At 42.6% G+C, this 17961-nt stretch overlaps 6 non-coding genes across 6 annotated transcripts; all 6 read right to left on the reverse strand.

Moving 5' to 3' along the window:
- Positions 1 to 2122: 2122 nt before the first annotated feature.
- Positions 2123 to 2194, reverse strand: TRNAM-CAU (transfer RNA methionine (anticodon CAU)). The gene has a single exon. It is a non-coding gene; the product is annotated as a tRNA-Met (tRNA).
- Positions 2195 to 3629: 1435 nt separating this feature from the next.
- On the reverse strand, positions 3630 to 3701 carry TRNAM-CAU (transfer RNA methionine (anticodon CAU)). Its single transcript has one exon. It is a non-coding gene; the product is annotated as a tRNA-Met (tRNA).
- Positions 3702 to 11276: 7575 nt separating this feature from the next.
- Positions 11277 to 11348, reverse strand: TRNAM-CAU (transfer RNA methionine (anticodon CAU)). Its single transcript has one exon. It is a non-coding gene; the product is annotated as a tRNA-Met (tRNA).
- Positions 11349 to 12879: 1531 nt separating this feature from the next.
- On the reverse strand, positions 12880 to 12951 carry TRNAM-CAU (transfer RNA methionine (anticodon CAU)). Its single transcript has one exon. It is a non-coding gene; the product is annotated as a tRNA-Met (tRNA).
- Positions 12952 to 14384: 1433 nt separating this feature from the next.
- On the reverse strand, positions 14385 to 14456 carry TRNAM-CAU (transfer RNA methionine (anticodon CAU)). Its single transcript has one exon. It is a non-coding gene; the product is annotated as a tRNA-Met (tRNA).
- Positions 14457 to 15998: 1542 nt separating this feature from the next.
- Positions 15999 to 16070, reverse strand: TRNAM-CAU (transfer RNA methionine (anticodon CAU)). The gene has a single exon. It is a non-coding gene; the product is annotated as a tRNA-Met (tRNA).
- Between the last annotated feature and the right edge of the window lie 1891 nt (positions 16071 to 17961).

The following is a 17961-nucleotide window of genomic DNA, read 5'->3' on the forward strand; positions in this document are numbered from 1 at the left end:
CAAAGGTCTTTGTCGGAGGTCATTATTTTTAACTGTGTGTTTTCATTCGTCAGGTTGCGATCGGTGCAGCCGTTTGTGCGGTACCTGGAAAAACAACGTTATGCGGGATTCCAAACCAGTTAATGTTGGAGACCAAAGCTGAAATTGGAAAAACAATATGGCCTATTTTACTCCAGGGAGTCCCAGAATGACCCACTCAACATTTCGTTGTGATTGGTTCAGCCGTTTTGCGGTACCTTCGAACGGACAGACGGACGGACGGACAGACGGACATTTGGTGAATTACAGTAAGATGACAGAATTGTTGGCAATACTTTTTTTGAGCAATTTAAATAACGTAATGCTTGATTCTGTAATTTCGTCTTGGTGCGAAGCGAATCGACAAGCGACAGATGTGGATGAGGCCTTGCAGCTGTCGACCAATGCATGCACCATTGGAAATTCAAGAATGGACCCCAACATGAACAGGCAGCTCTTGTCGACCTGCGACATTTCACGGGTAAAAACAAAGTGGGAAAGCGAAATCGAACTCTGCTGGCAAATCACATTGCAGAAGAGATGAGGAGCGAACGAACAACATTCTGTCCGAAATTCCATCTTTATAAAATAATTAATTAGCAGAGGATGGTTTCGATCCATCGATCTCTGGGTTATGGGCCCAGCACGCTTCTGCTGCGCCACTCTGCTATTTATCTCAATTGTTCTCATTTCAATAAAAATCCTCTTCTTTGTTTTCAGCATCAAGTCGTTTTTCAATAATATTCATCACTTTTACAATTTAACAGTCTGAGTGAACCTCAACATGGAAGGACGTTACCTTTTACCTTACTCGGTCTACCTTACCGGTGCTCAGGCATATATTTTGTCATGTAAACATATTATATTGCTTGCACGAGCAGGTAACCCGCCTGGGTAACCTTCTTGGTCCACCTTGGGTGGGTAATGTGCTGTGGCACGGTCTTGGAAATGTACTTCATAATTTTTAATACATCGACCATGGGTCCGTGGTGAATCTGAATATTGCGATCTGCGAAGTTCACGTTTGCAAAGTAGAAACCATCATGGCATGTCGTCATTTACTTGAACTCGATATCTCTTTTTTCATTCCAAACAACAGAACTCCAATCACAAATTAATCACAAAATAAACTTTTAACAACATTGTTAATGTTTCCTTCATTATAAAAACTTCCAAGTCAACAGTTAAAAGGATTTTGAGCCGATCGGTGTTACGGCATTGGCAAGATCGATGGACAGTGATCTGTTAGCTTATACACCACCCAAATAGCTATGTGCAATTCTCTCATGTAGAGATGAAACTCACGTTGTTTGAACTTTGGCCGAGGACATTATTTACTTTTAATGATGTTTATATACGAATCAAAAAGAAGGTAATTGGTTTTGGGGCAGCCTTTCCGCATATCTCGTGGGATTGTGAGTTGGAGAGATGGCCGTGATGGCAGGGAGGGGGTTGGCATTCTTTCAAGCAGGGATTCAACCCATGTCCTGACAAAGGTCTTTGTCGGAGGTCATTATTTTTAACTGTGTGTTTTCATTCGTCAGGTTGCGATCGGTGCAGCCGTTTGTGCGGTACCTGGAAAAACAACGTTATGTGGGAGTCCAAACCTGTAAATGCTGGAGACCAAAGCTGAAATTGGAAAAACAATAAGGCCTATTTTACTCCAGGGGGCCCCAGGATTACCCACTCAAAGTTTCGTTGTGATTGGTTCAGTCGTTTTTGCGGTACCCTCGAATGGACAGACAGATGGACGGACAGACGGACATTTGGTGAATTACAGGAAGATGACAGTATTGTTGGCAATACTTTTTTTGAGCAATTTAAATAACGTAATGCTTGATTCTGTAATTTCGTCTTGGTGCGAAGCGAATCGACAAGCGGCAGATGTGGGTGAGGCCTTCCAGCTGTTTACCAATGCATGCACCATTGGAAATTCAAGAATGGAGCCCAACATGAACAGGAAGCTCTTGTCGACCTGGGACATTCCACAGGTAAAAACAACGTGGGAAAGCGAAATCGAACTCTGCTCGGGAATCACATTGCCGAAGAGACAAGGAGCGAAATAACCTTCTGTCCGAAATTCCATCTTTATAAAATAATTAATTAGCAGAGGATGGTTTCGATCCATCGACCTCTGGGTTATGGGCCCAGCACGCTTCCGCTGCGCCACTCTGCTACTTACTTCAACTGTTCTCATTTCAATAAAAATCCTCTTCTTTGTTTTCAGCATCAAGTCGTTTTTCAATAATATTCATCACTTTTACAATTTAACAGTCTGAGTGAACCTCAACATGGAAGGAGGTTACCTTTTACCTTACTTGGTCTACCTTACCGGTGCTCAGGCATATATTTTGTCATGTAAACATATTATATTGCTTGCACGAGCAGGTACTCCCACCTGGATAACCTTTCAGGTTGGGTGGGTCATGTGCTGTGGCACGGTCTTGGAAATGTACTTTATAATTTTTAATACATCGATCGTGGGTCCGTGGCGAATCTGAATATGGCGATCTGCGAAGTTCACTTTTGGAAAGTTGAAACCATCACGGCATGTCGTCATTTACTTGAACTCGATATCTCTTTTTTCATTCCAAACAACAGAACTCCAATCACAAATTAATCACAAAATAAACTTTTTACAACATTGTTAATGTTTCCTTCATTATAAAAACTTCCAAGTCAACAGTTAAAAGGATTTGGAGCTGATACATGTTATGGCATTGGCAAGATCGATGGAGACAGTGATCTGTGATGCTTATACTCCGCCCAAATAGCTATGTTCAATTCTCTCATGTAGAGATTAAACTCATGTTGTTTGAACTTTGGCCGAGGACATTATTTATTTTTAATGATGTTTATATACGAATCAAAAAGAAGATAATTGGTTTTGGGCCGTCCTTTCCGCATATCTCGTGGGATTGTGAGTTGGAGAGATGGCCGTGATGGCGGAGATGGGGTTGGCATTCTTTCAAGCAGGGATTCAACCCATGTCCTGACAAAGGTCTTTGTCGGAGGTCATTATTTTTAACTGTGTGTTTTCATTCGTCAGGTTGCGATCGGTGCAGCCGTTTGTGCGGTACCTGGAAAAACAACGTTATGCGGGATTCCAAACCAGTTAATGTTGGAGACCAAAGCTGAAATTGGAAAAACAATATGGCCTATTTTACTCCAGGGGGTCCCAGGATGACCCACTCAACATTTCGTTGTGATTGGTTCAGCCGTTTTGCGGTACCTTCGAACGGACGGACGGACGGATGGACAGACGGACATTTGGTGAATTACAGTAAGATGACAGAATTGTTGGCAATACTTTTTTTGAGCAATTTAAATAACGTAATGCTTGATTCTGTAATTTCGTCTTGGTGCGAAGCGAATCGACAAGCGACAGATGTGGATGAGGCCTTGCAGCTGTCGACCAATGCATGCACCATTGGAAATTCAAGAATGGACCCCAACATGAACAGGCAGCTCTTGTCGACCTGCGACATTTCACGGGTAAAAACAAAGTGGGAAAGCGAAATCGAACTCTGCTGGCAAATCACATTGCAGAAGAGATGAGGAGCGAAAGAACAACATTCTGTCCGAAATTCCATCTTTATAAAATAATTAATTAGCAGAGGATGGTTTCGATCCATCGATCTCTGGGTTATGGGCCCAGCACGCTTCCGCTGCGCCACTCTGCTACGTATTTCAATTGTTCTCATTTCAATAAAAATCCTCTTCTTTGTTTTCAGCATCAAGTCGTTTTTCAATAATATTCATCACTTTTACAATTTAACAGTCTGAGTGAACCTCAACATGGAAGGACGTTACCTTTTACCTGACTTGGTCTACCTTACCGGTGCTCAGGCATATATTTTGTCATGTAAACATATTATATTGCTTGCACGAGCAGGTAACCCGCCTGGGTAACCTTCTTGGTCCACCTTGGGTGGGTAATGTGCTGTGGCACGGTCTTGGAAATGTACTTCATAATTTTTAATACATCGACCGTGGGTCCGTGGTGAATCTGAATATTGCGATCTCCGAAGTTCATGTTTGGAAAGTAGAAACCATCATGGCATGTCGTCATTTACTTGAACTCGATATCTCTTTTTTCATTCCAAACAACAGAACTCCAATCACAAATTAATCACAAAATAAACTTTTAACAACATTGTTAATGTTTCCTTCATTATAAAAACTTCCAAGTCAACAGTTAAAAGGATTTTGAGCCGATCGGTGTTACGGCATTGGCAAGATCGATGGAGACAGTGATCTGTTAGCTTATACACCGCCCAAATAGCTATGTGCAATTCTCTCATGTAGAGATTAAACTCACGTTGTTTGAACTTTGGCCGAGGACATTATTTACTTTTAATGATGTTTATATACGAATCAAAAAGAAGATAATTGGTTTTGGGCCATCCTTTCTGCATATCTCGTGGGATTGTGAGTTGGAGAGATGGCCGTGATGGCGGGGAGGGGGTTGGCATTCTTTCAAGCAGGGATTCAACCCATGTCCTGACAAAGGTCTTTGTCGGAGGTCATTATTTTTAACTGTGTGTTTTCATTCGTCAGGTTGCGATCGGTGCAGCCGTTTGTGCGGTACCTGGAAAAACAACGTTATGCGGGATTCCAAACCAGTTAATGTTGGAGACCAAAGCTGAAATTGGAAAAACAATATGGCCTATTTTACTCCAGGGAGTCCCAGGATGACCCACTCAACATTTCGTTGTGATTGGTTCAGCCGTTTTGCGGTACCTTCGAACGGACAGACGGACGGACGGACAGACGGACATTTGGTGAATTACAGTAAGATGACAGAATTGTTGGCAATACTTTTTTTGAGCAATTTAAATAACGTAATGCTTGATTCTGTAATTTCGTCTTGGTGCGAAGCGAATCGACAAGCGACAGATGTGGATGAGGCCTTGCAGCTGTCGACCAATGCATGCACCATTGGAAATTCAAGAATGGACCCCAACATGAACAGGAAGCTCTTGTCGAACTGCGACATTCCACAGGTAAAGACAACGTGGGAAAGCGAAATCGAACTCTGCTCGGGAATCACATTGCCGAAAGGATAAGGAGCGAAATAACTTTCTGTCCGAAATTCCATCTTTATAAAATAATTATATAGCAGAGGATGGTTTCGATCCATCGACCTCTGGGTTATGGGACCAGCACGCTTCCGCTGCACCACTCTGCTTACTTGCCTCATTCGCTCTCATTTCAATAATAAATCCTCTTCTTTGTTTTCAGCATCAAGTAGTTTTTCAATAATATTCGTCACTTTTATAATTTAACAGTCTGAGTGAACCTCAACATGGAAGGAGGTTACCTTTCCCTTACTTGGTCTCCCTTACCTGTGCTCAGGCTTATATTTTGTCATGTAAACATGTTATATTGCTTGCTTTAGCAGGTACTCCCGCCTGGGTAACCTTCTTGGTCCACCTTCGGTGGGTAATGTGCTGTGGCACGGTCTTGGAAATGTACTTTATAATTTTTAATATTTGTCCCGCACCCCTCCTACAAATTTGAAACAGAGGACACTAAAATGATCTCTGACCGACCGACCACCTGACCAAATGACAGACCGACAGTCTGACCAACTGACCGACTGACCGGCCTGACCACCTGACCGACTGACCGGCCTGACTGACCGACCTACCATCCCACCGAATTTTCTGCCATCTTCGGCTTCCAGGATCTTTTCACTTCATTTTTGAAGTCCTGGGATTTGTTCATTTTCTTGATTTCTGTGTTGTTTGGACCAAACTCGCTGAGTACAGACATCTTACTCAGCAATGCCTTCTGTTCTTTTTTGTACCCAAGTACGATATCTGGGCACAATTCTGAGTGGTGGATCTGGAGAAAAAGATTTTTAAAGGAATCTTTGCAATTTACCCAAAAAGTTGACGAAGTCGGCCATTTTGAAATTCCCTCAGACACGTGATCGTCATGACCCACAATTTAACATCCCAACCACAGCCTGATTTTGGAACACAAATTTGGAAGCATTCTGACTGGTGGATCTGGAGAAAAAGATTTTGAAGGAATTCACGAAGTCCGCCATTTTTTCACACTTCCGGTCAAGTGACGGGAACGTGCTTTGCAACCCCCATTATCTGTTAGGACCGGAACCATGCTGCCCAGTTAAAGCCGGATCGGCCCAGCGGTTTGGCCGGAAAAGTCTAAATAGGAGACCGACGGATGGTGCATCATCACAATACCTTATCGGGATTTCAAATTCTAGAGAAGCTAAGAATTCACTCGACATCGCTTACACATTCATGTCATCCTCCCCTCGGTTCTTTAAGAACGAGCTTATTCATCACACGGTCATGGAATGCAAAACTCCAAAATGGAGCCGTTCAAAAATTGCGTAACGCTATTTTAACTAACGCATTAGGGCCATGACAGTATCGTTGGCAATACTTTTTTTGAGTCATTTAAATAACGTAATGCTTGATTCTGTCATTTCGTCTTGGTGCCATCGCGAATCGACAAGCGACAGATGTTGATGAGGCCTTGCAGCTGTCGACAAATGCGTGCACAATTGGAAATTCAAAAATGGACCCCAACATGAACCCAACAGCAACACGCAGCTCTTGTCGACCTGCGACATTTCATGGGTAAAAACAACGTGGGAAAGCGAAATCGAACTCTGCTGGCAAATCACATTGCAGAAGAGATGTGGAGCAAAAGAACAACATTCTGTCCGAAATTCCATCTTTATAAAATAATTAATTAGCAGAGGATGGTTTCGATCCATCGACCTCTGGGTTATGGGCCCAGCATGCTTCTGCTGCGCCACTCTGCTACTTATTTCAATTGTTCTCATTTCAATAAAAATCCTCTTCTTTGTTTTCAGCATCAAGTCGTTTTTCAATAATATTCATCACTTTTACAATTTAACAGTCTGAGTGAACCTCAACATGGAAGGACGTTACCTTTTACCTTACTCGGTCTACCTTACCGGTGCTCAGGCATATATTTTGTCATGTAAACATATTATATTGCTTGCACGAGCAGGTAACCCGCCTGGGTAACCTTCTTGGTCCACCTTGGGTGGGTAATGTGCTGTGGCACGGTCTTCGAAATGTACTTTATTATTTTTAATACATCGATCGTGGGTCCGTGGCGAATCTGAAGATGGCGATCTGCGAAGTTCACTTTTGGAAAGTAGAAACCATCACGGCATGTCGTCATTTACTTGAACTCGATATCTCTTTTTTCATTCCAAACAACAGAACTCCAATCACAAATTAATCACAAAATAAACTTTTAACAACATTGTTAATGTTTCCTTCATTATAAAAACTTCCAAGTCAACAGTTAAAAGGATTTTGAGCCGATAGGTGTTACGGCATTGGCAAGATCGATGGAGACAGTGATCTGTTAGCTTATACACCGTCCAAATAGCTATGTGCAATTCTCTCATGTAGAGATTAAACTCACGTTGTTTGAACTTTGGCCGAGGACATTATTTACTTTTAATGATGTTTATATACGAATCAAAAAGAAGATAATTGGTTTTGGGCCATCCTTTCTGCATATCTCGTGGGATTGTGAGTTGGAGAGATGGCCGTGATGGCGGAGAGGGGGTTGGCATTCTTTCAAGCAGGGATTCAACCCATGTCCTGCCAAAGGTCTTTGTCGGAGGTCATTATTTTTAACTGTGTGTTTTCATTCGTCAGGTTGTGATCGGTGCAGCCGTTTGTGCGGTACCTGGAAAAACAACGTTATGCGGGATTCCAAACCAGTTAATGTTGGAGACCAAAGCTGAAATTGGAAAAACAATATGGCCTATTTTACTCCAGGGGGTCCCAGGATGACCCACTCAACATTTCGTTGTGATTGGTTCAGCCGTTTTGCGGTACCTTCGAACGGACAGACGGACGGACGGACAGACGGACATTTGGTGAATTACAGTAAGATGACAGAATTGTTGGCAATACTTTTTTTGAGCAATTTAAATAACGTAATGCTTGATTCTGTAATTTCGTCTTGGTGCGAAGCGAATCGACAAGCGACAGATGTGGATGAGGCCTTGCAGCTGTCGACCAATGCATGCACCATTGGAAATTCAAGAATGGACCCCAACATGAACAGGCAGCTCTTGTCGACCTGCGACATTTCACGGGTAAAAACAAAGTGGGAAAGCGAAATCGAACTCTGCTGGCAAATCACATTGCAGAAGAGATGAGGAGCGAAAGAACAACATTCTGTCCGAAATTCCATCTTTATAAAATAATTAATTAGCAGAGGATGGTTTCGATCCATCGATCTCTGGGTTATGGGCCCAGCACGCTTCCGCTGCACCACTCTGCTACTTATTTCAATTGTTCTCATTTCAATAAAAAGCCTCTTCTTTGTTTCAGCATCAAGTCGTTTTTCAATAATATTCATCACTTTTACAATTTAACAGTCTGAGTGAACCTCAACATGGAAGGACGTTACCTTTTACCTGACTTGGTCTACCTTACCGGTGCTCAGGCATATATTTTGTCATGTAAACATATTATATTGCTTGCACGAGCAGGTAACCCGCCTGGGTAACCTTCTTGGTCCACCTTGGGTGGGTAATGTGCTGTGGCACGGTCTTGGAAATGTACTTCATAATTTTTAATACATCGACCGTGGGTCCGTGGTGAATCTGAATATTGCGATCTCCGAAGTTCATGTTTGGAAAGTAGAAACCATCATGGCATGTCGTCATTTACTTGAACTCGATATCTCTTTTTTCATTCCAAACAACAGAACTCCAATCACAAATTAATCACAAAATAAACTTTTAACAACATTGTTAATGTTTCCTTCATTATAAAAACTTCCAAGTCAACAGTTAAAAGGATTTTGAGCCGATCGGTGTTACGGCATTGGCAAGATCGATGGAGACAGTGATCTGTTAGCTTATACACCACCCAAATAGCTATGTGCAATTCTCTCATGTAGAGATTAAACTCACGTTGTTTGAACTTTGGCCGAGGACATTATTTACTTTTAATGATGTTTATATACGAATCAAAAAGAAGATAATTGGTTTTGGGCCATCCTTTCTGCATATCTCGTGGGATTGTGAGTTGGAGAGATGGCCGTGATGGCGGGGAGGGGGTTGGCATTCTTTCAAGCAGGGATTCAACCCATGTCCTGACAAAGGTCTTTGTCGGAGGTCATTATTTTTAACTGTGTGTTTTCATTCGTCAGGTTGTGATCGGTGCAGCCGTTTGTGCGGTACCTGGAAAAACAACGTTATGCGGGATTCCAAACCAGTTAATGTTGGAGACCAAAGCTGAAATTGGAAAAACAATATGGCCTATTTTACTCCAGGGGGTCCCAGGATGACCCACTCAACATTTCGTTGTGATTGGTTCAGCCGTTTTGCGGTACCTTCGAACGGACAGACGGACGGACGGACAGACGGACATTTGGTGAATTACAGTAAGATGACAGAATTGTTGGCAATACTTTTTTTGAGCAATTTAAATAACGTAATGCTTGATTCTGTAATTTCGTCTTGGTGCGAAGCGAATCGACAAGCGACAGATGTGGATGAGGCCTTGCAGCTGTCGACCAATGCATGCACCATTGGAAATTCAAGAATGGACCCCAACATGAACAGGCAGCTCTTGTCGACCTGCGACATTTCACGGGTAAAAACAAAGTGGGAAAGCGAAATCGAACTCTGCTGGCAAATCACATTGCAGAAGAGATGAGGAGCGAAAGAACAACATTCTGTCCGAAATTCCATCTTTATAAAATAATTAATTAGCAGAGGATGGTTTCGATCCATCGATCTCTGGGTTATGGGCCCAGCACGCTTCCGCTGCACCACTCTGCTACTTATTTCAATTGTTCTCATTTCAATAAAAAGCCTCTTCTTTGTTTCAGCATCAAGTCGTTTTTCAATAATATTCATCACTTTTACAATTTAACAGTCTGAGTGAACCTCAACATGGAAGGACGTTACCTTTTACCTGACTCGGTCTACCTTACCGGTGCTCAGGCATATATTTTGTCATGTAAACATATTATATTGCTTGCACGAGCAGGTAACCCGCCTGGGTAACCTTCTTGGTCCACCTTGGGTGGGTAATGTGCTGTGGCACGGTCTTGGAAATGTACTTCATAATTTTTAATACATCGACCGTGGGTCCGTGGTGAATCTGAATATTGCGATCTCCGAAGTTCACGTTTGGAAAGTAGAAACCATCATGGCATGTCGTCATTTACTTGAACTCGATATCTCTTTTTTCATTCCAAACAACAGAACTCCAATCACAAATTAATCACAAAATAAACTTTTAACAACATTGTTAATGTTTCCTTCATTATAAAAACTTCCAAGTCAACAGTTAAAAGGATTTTGAGCCGATCGGTGTTACGGCATTGGCAAGATCGATGGAGACAGTGATCTGTTAGCTTATACACCACCCAAATAGCTATGTGCAATTCTCTCATGTAGAGATTAAACTCACGTTGTTTGAACTTTGGCCGAGGACATTATTTACTTTTAATGATGTTTATATACGAATCAAAAAGAAGATAATTGGTTTTGGGCCATCCTTTCCGCATATCTCGTGGGATTGTGAGTTGGAGAGATGGCCGTGATGGCGGAGAGGGGGTTGGCATTCTTTCAAGCAGGGATTCAACCCATGTCCTGACAAAGGTCTTTGTAGGAGGTCATTATTTGTAACTGTGTGTTTTCATTCGTCAGGTTGCGATCGGTGCAGTCGTTTGTGCGGTACCTGGAAAAACAACGTTATGCGGGAGTCCAAACCTGTAAATGCTGGAGACCAAAGCTGAAATTGGAAAAATAATACGGCCTATGTTACTCCAGGGTGTCCCAGGATGACACTCTCAACATTTCGTTGTGATTGGTTCAGCCGTTTTTGCGGTACCTTCGAACGGAAGGACGGACGGACGGACGGACATTTGATGAATTACAGTAAGATGACAGAATTGTTGGCAATACTTTTTTTGAGCAATTTCAATAACGTAATGCTTGATTCTGTAATTTCGTCTTGGTGCGAAGCGAATCGAAAAGCGACAGATGTGGATGAGGCCTTGCAGCTGTCGACCAATGCATGCACCATTGGAAATTCAAGAATGGACCCCAACATGAACAGGAAGCTCTTGTCGAACTGCGACATTCCACAGGTAAAGACAACGTGGGAAAGCGAAATCGAACTCTGCTCGGGAATCACATTGCCGAAAGGAGAAGGAGCGAAATTACTTTCTGTCCGAAATTCCATCTTTATAACATAATTAATTAGCAGAGGATGGTTTCGATCCATCGACCTCTGGGTTATGGGCCCAGCACGCTTCCGCTGCGCCACTCTGCTTACTTGCCTCATTTGCTCTCATTTCAATAATAAATCCTCTTCTTTGTTTTCAGCATCAAGTAGTTTTTCAATAATATTCGTCACTTTTATAATTTAACAGTATGAGTGAACCTCAACATGGAAGGAGGTTACCTTTCCCTTACTTGGTCTCCCTTACCTGTGCTCAGGCTTATATTTTGTCATGTAAACATGTTATATTGCTTGCTTTAGCAGGTACTCCCGCCTGGGTAACCTTCTTGGTCCACCTTCGGTGGGTAATGTGCTGTGGCACGGTCTTGGAAATGTACTTTATAATTTTTAATATTTGTCCCGCACCCCTCCTACAAATTTGAAACAGAGGACACTAAAATGATCTCTGACCGACTGACCACCTGACCATATGACAGACCGACAGTCTGACCAACTGACCGACTGACCGGCCTGACCACCTGACCGACTGACCGGCCTGACTGACCGACCTACCATCCCACCGAATTTTCTGCCATCTTCGGCTTCCAGGATCTTTTCACTTCATTTTTGAAGTCCTGGGATTTGTTCATTTTCTTGATTTCTGTGTTGTTTGGACCAAACTCGCTGAGTGCAGACATCTTACTCAGCAATGCCTTCTGTTCTTTTTTGTACCCAAGTACGATATCTGGGCACAATTCTGAGTGGTGGATCTGGAGAAAAAGATTTTTAAAGGAATCTTTGCAATTTACCCAAAAAGTTGACGAAGTCGGCCATTTTGAAATTCCCTCAGACACGTGATCGTCATGACCCACAATTTAACATCCCAACCACAGCCTGATTTTGGAACACAAATTTGGAAGCATTCTGACTGGTGGATCTGGAGAAAAAGATTTTGAAGTAATTCACGAAGTCCGCCATTTTTTCACACTTCCGGTCAAGTGACGGGAACGTGCTTTGCAACCCCCATTATCTGTTAGGAGCGGAACCATGCTGCCCAGTTAAAGCCGGATCGGCCCAGCGGTTTGGCCGGAAAAGTCTAAATAGGAGACCGGCGGATGGTGCATAATCACAATACCTTATCGGGATTTCAAATTCTAGAGAAGCTAAGAATTCACTCGACATCGCTTACCCATTCATGTCATCCTCCCCTCGGTTCTTTAAGAACGAGCTTATTCATCACACGGTCATGGAATGCAAAACTCCAAAATGGAGCCGTTCAAAAATTGCGTAACGCTATTTGAACTAACGCATTAGGGCCATGACAGTATCGTTGGCAATACTTTTTTTGAGTCATTTAAATAACGTAATGCTTGATTCTGTCATTTCGTCTTGGTGCCATCGCGAATCGACAAGCGACAGATGTTGATGAGGCCTTGCAGCTGTCGACAAATGAGTGCACAATTGGAAATTCAAAAATGGACCCCAACATGAACACGCAGCTCTTGTCGACCTGCGACATTTCATGGGTAAAAACAACGTGGGAAAGCGAAATCGAACTCTGCTGGCAAATCACATTGCAGAAGAGATGTGGAGCAAAAGAACAACATTCTGTCCGAAATTCCATCTTTATAAAATAATTAATTAGCAGAGGATGGTTTCGATCCATCGACCTCTGGGTTATGGGCCCAGCACGCTTCCGCTGCGCCACTCTGCTACTTATTTCAATTGTTCTCATTTCAATAAAAATCCTCTGCTTTGTTTTCAGCATCAAGTCGTTTTTCAATAATATTCATCACTTTTACAATTTAACAGTCTGAGTGAACCTCAACATGGAAGGACGTTACCTTTTACCTTACTCGGTCTACCTTACCGGTGCTCAGGCATATATTTTGTCATGTAAACATATTATATAGCTTGCACGAGCAGGTAACCCGCCTGGGTAACCTTCTTGGTCCACCTTGGGTGGGCAATGTGCTGTGGCACAGTCTTGGAAATGTACTTTATAATTTTTAATACATCGATCGTGGGTCCGTGGCGAATCTGAATATGGCGGTCTGCGAAGTTCACTTTTGGAAAGTAGAAACCATCATGGCATGTCGTCATTTACTTGAACTCGATATCTCTTTTTTCATTCCAAACAACAGAACTCCAATCACAAATTAATCACAAAATAAACTTTTAACAACATTGTTAATGTTTCCTTCATTATAAAAACTTCCAAGTCAACAGTTAAAAGGATTTTGAGCCGATCGGTGTTACGGCATTGGCAAGATCGATGGAGACAGTGATCTGTTAGCTTATACACCGTCCAAATAGCTATGTGCAATTCTCTCATGTAGAGATTAAACTCACGTTGTTTGAACTTTGGCCGAGGACATTATTTACTTTTAATGATGTTTATATACGAATCAAAAAGAAGGTAATTGGTTTTGGGCCGTCCTTTCCGCATATCTCGTGGGATTGTGAGTTGGAGAGATGGCCGTGATGGCGGGGAGGGGGTTGGCATTCTTTCAAGCAGGGATTCAACCCATGTCCTGACAAAGGTCTTTGTTGGAGGTCATTATTTGTAACTGTGTGTTTTCATTCGTCAGGTTGCGATCGGTGCAGTCGTTTGTGCGGTACCTGGAAAAACAATGTTATGCGGGAGTCCAAACCTGTAAATGCTGGAGACCAAAGCTGAAATTGGAAAAATAATACGGCCTATTTTACTCCAGGGGGTCCCAGGATGACACTCTCAGCATTTCGTTGTGATTGGTTCAGCCGTTTTTGCGGTACCTTCGAACGGACGGACGGACGGACGGACGGACATTTGGTGAATTACAGTAAGATGACAGAATTGTTGGCAATACTTTTTTTGAGCAATTTAAATAACGTAATGCTTGATTCTGTAATTTCGGCTTGTTGCGAAGCGAATCGAAAAGCGACAGATGTGGATGAGGCCTTGCAGCTGTCGACCAATGCATGCACCATTGGAAATTCAAGAATGGACCCCAACATGAACAGGAAGCTCTTGTCGAACTGCGACATTCCACAGGTAAAGACAACGTGGGAAAGCGAAATCGAACTCTGCTCGGGAATCACATTGCCGAAAGGATAAGGAGCGAAATTACTTTCTGTCCGAAATTCCATCTTTATAAAATAATTAATTAGCAGAGGATGGTTTCGATCCATCGACCTCTGGGTTATGGGCCCAGCACGCTTCCGCTGCGCCACTCTGCTTACTTGCCTCATTTGCTCTCATTTCAATAATAAATCCTCTTCTTTGTTTTCAGCATCAAGTAGTTTTTCAATAATATTCGTCACTTTTATAATTTAACAGTCTGAGTGAACCTCAACATGGAAGGAGGTTACCTTTCCCTTACTTGGTCTGCCTTACCTGTGCTCAGGCTTATATTTTGTCATGTAAACATGTTATATTGCTTGCTTTAGCAGGTACTCCCGCCTGGGTAACCTTCTTGGTCCACCTTCAGTGGGTAATGTGCTGTGGCACGGTCTTGGAAATGTACTTTATAATTTTTAATATTTGTCCCGCACCCCTCCTACAAATTTGAAACAGAGGACACTAAAATGATCTCTGACCGACCGACCACCTGACCAAATGACAGACCGACAGTCTGACCAACTGACCGACTGACCGGCCTGACCACCTGACCGACTGACCGGCCTGACTGACCGACCTACCATCCCACCGAATTTTCTGCCATCTTCGGCTTCCAGGATCTTTTCACTTCATTTTTGAAGTCCTGGGATTTGTTCATTTTCTTGATTTCTGTGTTGTTTGGACCAAACTCGCTGAGTACAGACATCTTACTCAGCAATGCCTTCTGTTCTTTTTTGTACCCAAGTACGATATCTGGGCACAATTCTGAGTGGTGGATCTGGAGAAAAAGATTTTTAAAGGAATCTTTGCAATTTACCCAAAAAGTTGACGAAGTCGGCCATTTTGAAATTCCCTCAGACACGTGATCGTCATGACCCACAATTTAACATCCCAACCACAGCCTGATTTTGGAACACAAATTTGGAAGCATTCTGACTGGTGGATCTGGAGAAAAAGCTTTTGAAGGAATTCACGAAGTCCGCCATTTTTTCACATTTCCGGTCAAGTGACGGGAACGTGCTTTGCAACCCCCATTATCTGTTAGGAGCGGAACCATGCTGCCCAGTTAAAGCCGGATCGGCCCAGTGGTTTGGACGGAAAAGTCTAAATAGGAGACCGACGGATGGTGCATAATCACAATACCTTATCGGGATTTCAAATTCTAGAGAAGCTAAGAATTCACTCGACATCGCTTACCCATTCATGTCATCCTCCCCTCGGTTCTTTAAGAACGAGCTTATTCAACACACGGTCATGGAATGCAAAACTCCAAAATGGAGCCGTTCAAAAATTGCGTAACGCTATTTTAACTAACGCATTAGGGCCATGACAGTATCGTTGGCAATACTTTTTTTGAGTCATTTAAATAACGTAATGCTTGATTCTGTCATTTCGTCTTGGTGCCATCGCGAATCGACAAGCGACAGATGTTGATGAGGCCTTGCAGCTGTCGACAAATGCGTGCACAATTGGAAATTCAAAAATGGACCCCAACATGAACCCAACAGCAACACGCAGCTCTTGTCGACCTGCGACATTTCATGGGTAAAAACAACGTGGGAAAGCGAAATCGAACTCTGCTGGCAAATCACATTGCAGAAGAGATGTGGAGCAAAAGAACAACATTCTGTCCGAAATTCCATCTTTATAAAATAATTAATTAGCAGAGGATGGTTTCGATCCATCGACCTCTGGGTTATGGGCCCAGCACGCTTCCGCTGCGCCACTCTGCTACTTATTTCAATTGTTCTCATTTCAATAAAAATCCTCTTCTTTGTTTTCAGCATCAAGTCGTTTTTCAATAATATTCATCACTTTTACAATTTAACAGTCTGAGTGAACCTCAACATGGAAGGACGTTACCTTTTACCTGACTAGGTCTACCTTACCGGTGCTCAGGCATATATTTTGTCATGTAAACATATTATATTGCTTGCACGAGCAGGTAACCCACCTGGATAACCTTCTTGGTCCACCTTGGGTGGGTAATGTGCTGTGGCACGGTCTTGGAAATGTACTTTATAATTTTTAATACATCGATCGTGGGTCCGTGGCGAATCTGAATATGGCGATCTGCGAAGTTCACTTTTGGAAAGTGGAAACCATCACGGCATGTCGTCATTTACTTGAACTCGATATCTCTTTTTTCATTCCAAACAACAGAACTCCAATCACAAATTAATCACAAAATAAACTTTTAACAACATTGTTAATGTTTCCTTCATTATAAAAACTTCCAAGTCAACAGTTAAAAGGATTTTGAGCCGATAGGTGTTACGGCATTGGCAAGATCGATGGAGACAGTGATCTGTTAGCTTATACACCGTCCAAATAGCTATGTGCAATTCTCTCATGTAGAGATTAAACTCACGTTGTTTGAACTTTGGCCGAGGACATTATTTACTTTTAATGATGTTTATATACGAATCAAAAAGAAGATAATTGGTTTTGGGCCATCCTTTCTGCATATCTCGTGGGATTGTGAGTTGGAGAGATGGCCGTGATGGCGGAGAGGGGGTTGGCATTCTTTCAAGCAGGGATTCAACCCATGTCCTGACAAAGGTCTTTGTCGGAGGTCATTATTTTTAACTGTGTGTTTTCATTCGTCAGGTTGCGATCGGTGCAGCCGTTTGTGCGGTACCTGGAAAAACAACGTTATGCGGGATTCCAAACCAGTTAATGTTGGAGACCAAAGCTGAAATTGGAAAAACAATATGGCCTATTTTACTCCAAGGAGTCCCAGGATGACCCACTCAACATTTCGTTGTGATTGGTTCAGCCGTTTTGCGGTACCTTCGAACGGACAGACGGACGGACGGACAGACGGACATTTGGTGAATTACAGTAAGATGACAGAATTGTTGGCAATACTTTTTTTGAGCAATTTAAATAACGTAATGCTTGATTCTGTAATTTCGTCTTGGTGCGAAGCGAATCGACAAGCGACAGATGTGGATGAGGCCTTGCAGCTGTCGACCAATGCATGCACCATTGGAAATTCAAGAATGGACCCCAACATGAACAGGCAGCTCTTGTCGACCTGCGACATTTCACGGGTAAAAACAAAGTGGGAAAGCGAAATCGAACTCTGCTGGCAAATCACATTGCAGAAGAGATGAGGAGCGAAAGAACAACATTCTGTCCGAAATTCCATCTTTATAAAATAATTAATTAGCAGAGGATGGTTTCGATCCATCGATCTCTGGGTTATGGGCCCAGCACGCTTCTGCTGCGCAACTCTGCTATTTATCTCAATTGTTCTCATTTCAATAAAAATCCTCTTCTTTGTTTTCAGCATCAAGTCGTTTTTCAATAATGTTCATCACTTTTACAATTTAACAGTCTGAGTGAACCTCAACATGGAAGGACGTTACCTTTTACCTTACTCGGTCTACCTTACCGGTGCTCAGGCATATATTTTGTCATGTAAACATATTATATTGCTTGCACGAGCAGGTAACCCGCCTGGGTAACCTTCTTGGTCCACCTTGGGTGGGTAATGTGCTGTGGCACGGTCTTGGAAATGTACTTCATAATTTTTAATACATCGACCGTGGGTCCGTGGTGAATCTGAATATTGCGATCTGCGAAGTTCACGTTTGGAAAGTAGAAACCATCATGGCA

Source organism: Myxine glutinosa, chromosome 2, assembly GCF_964187855.1.
Source record: "Myxine glutinosa chromosome 2, kmMyxGlut1.1, whole genome shotgun sequence".
Lineage (NCBI taxonomy): Eukaryota > Metazoa > Chordata > Myxini > Myxiniformes > Myxinidae > Myxine > Myxine glutinosa.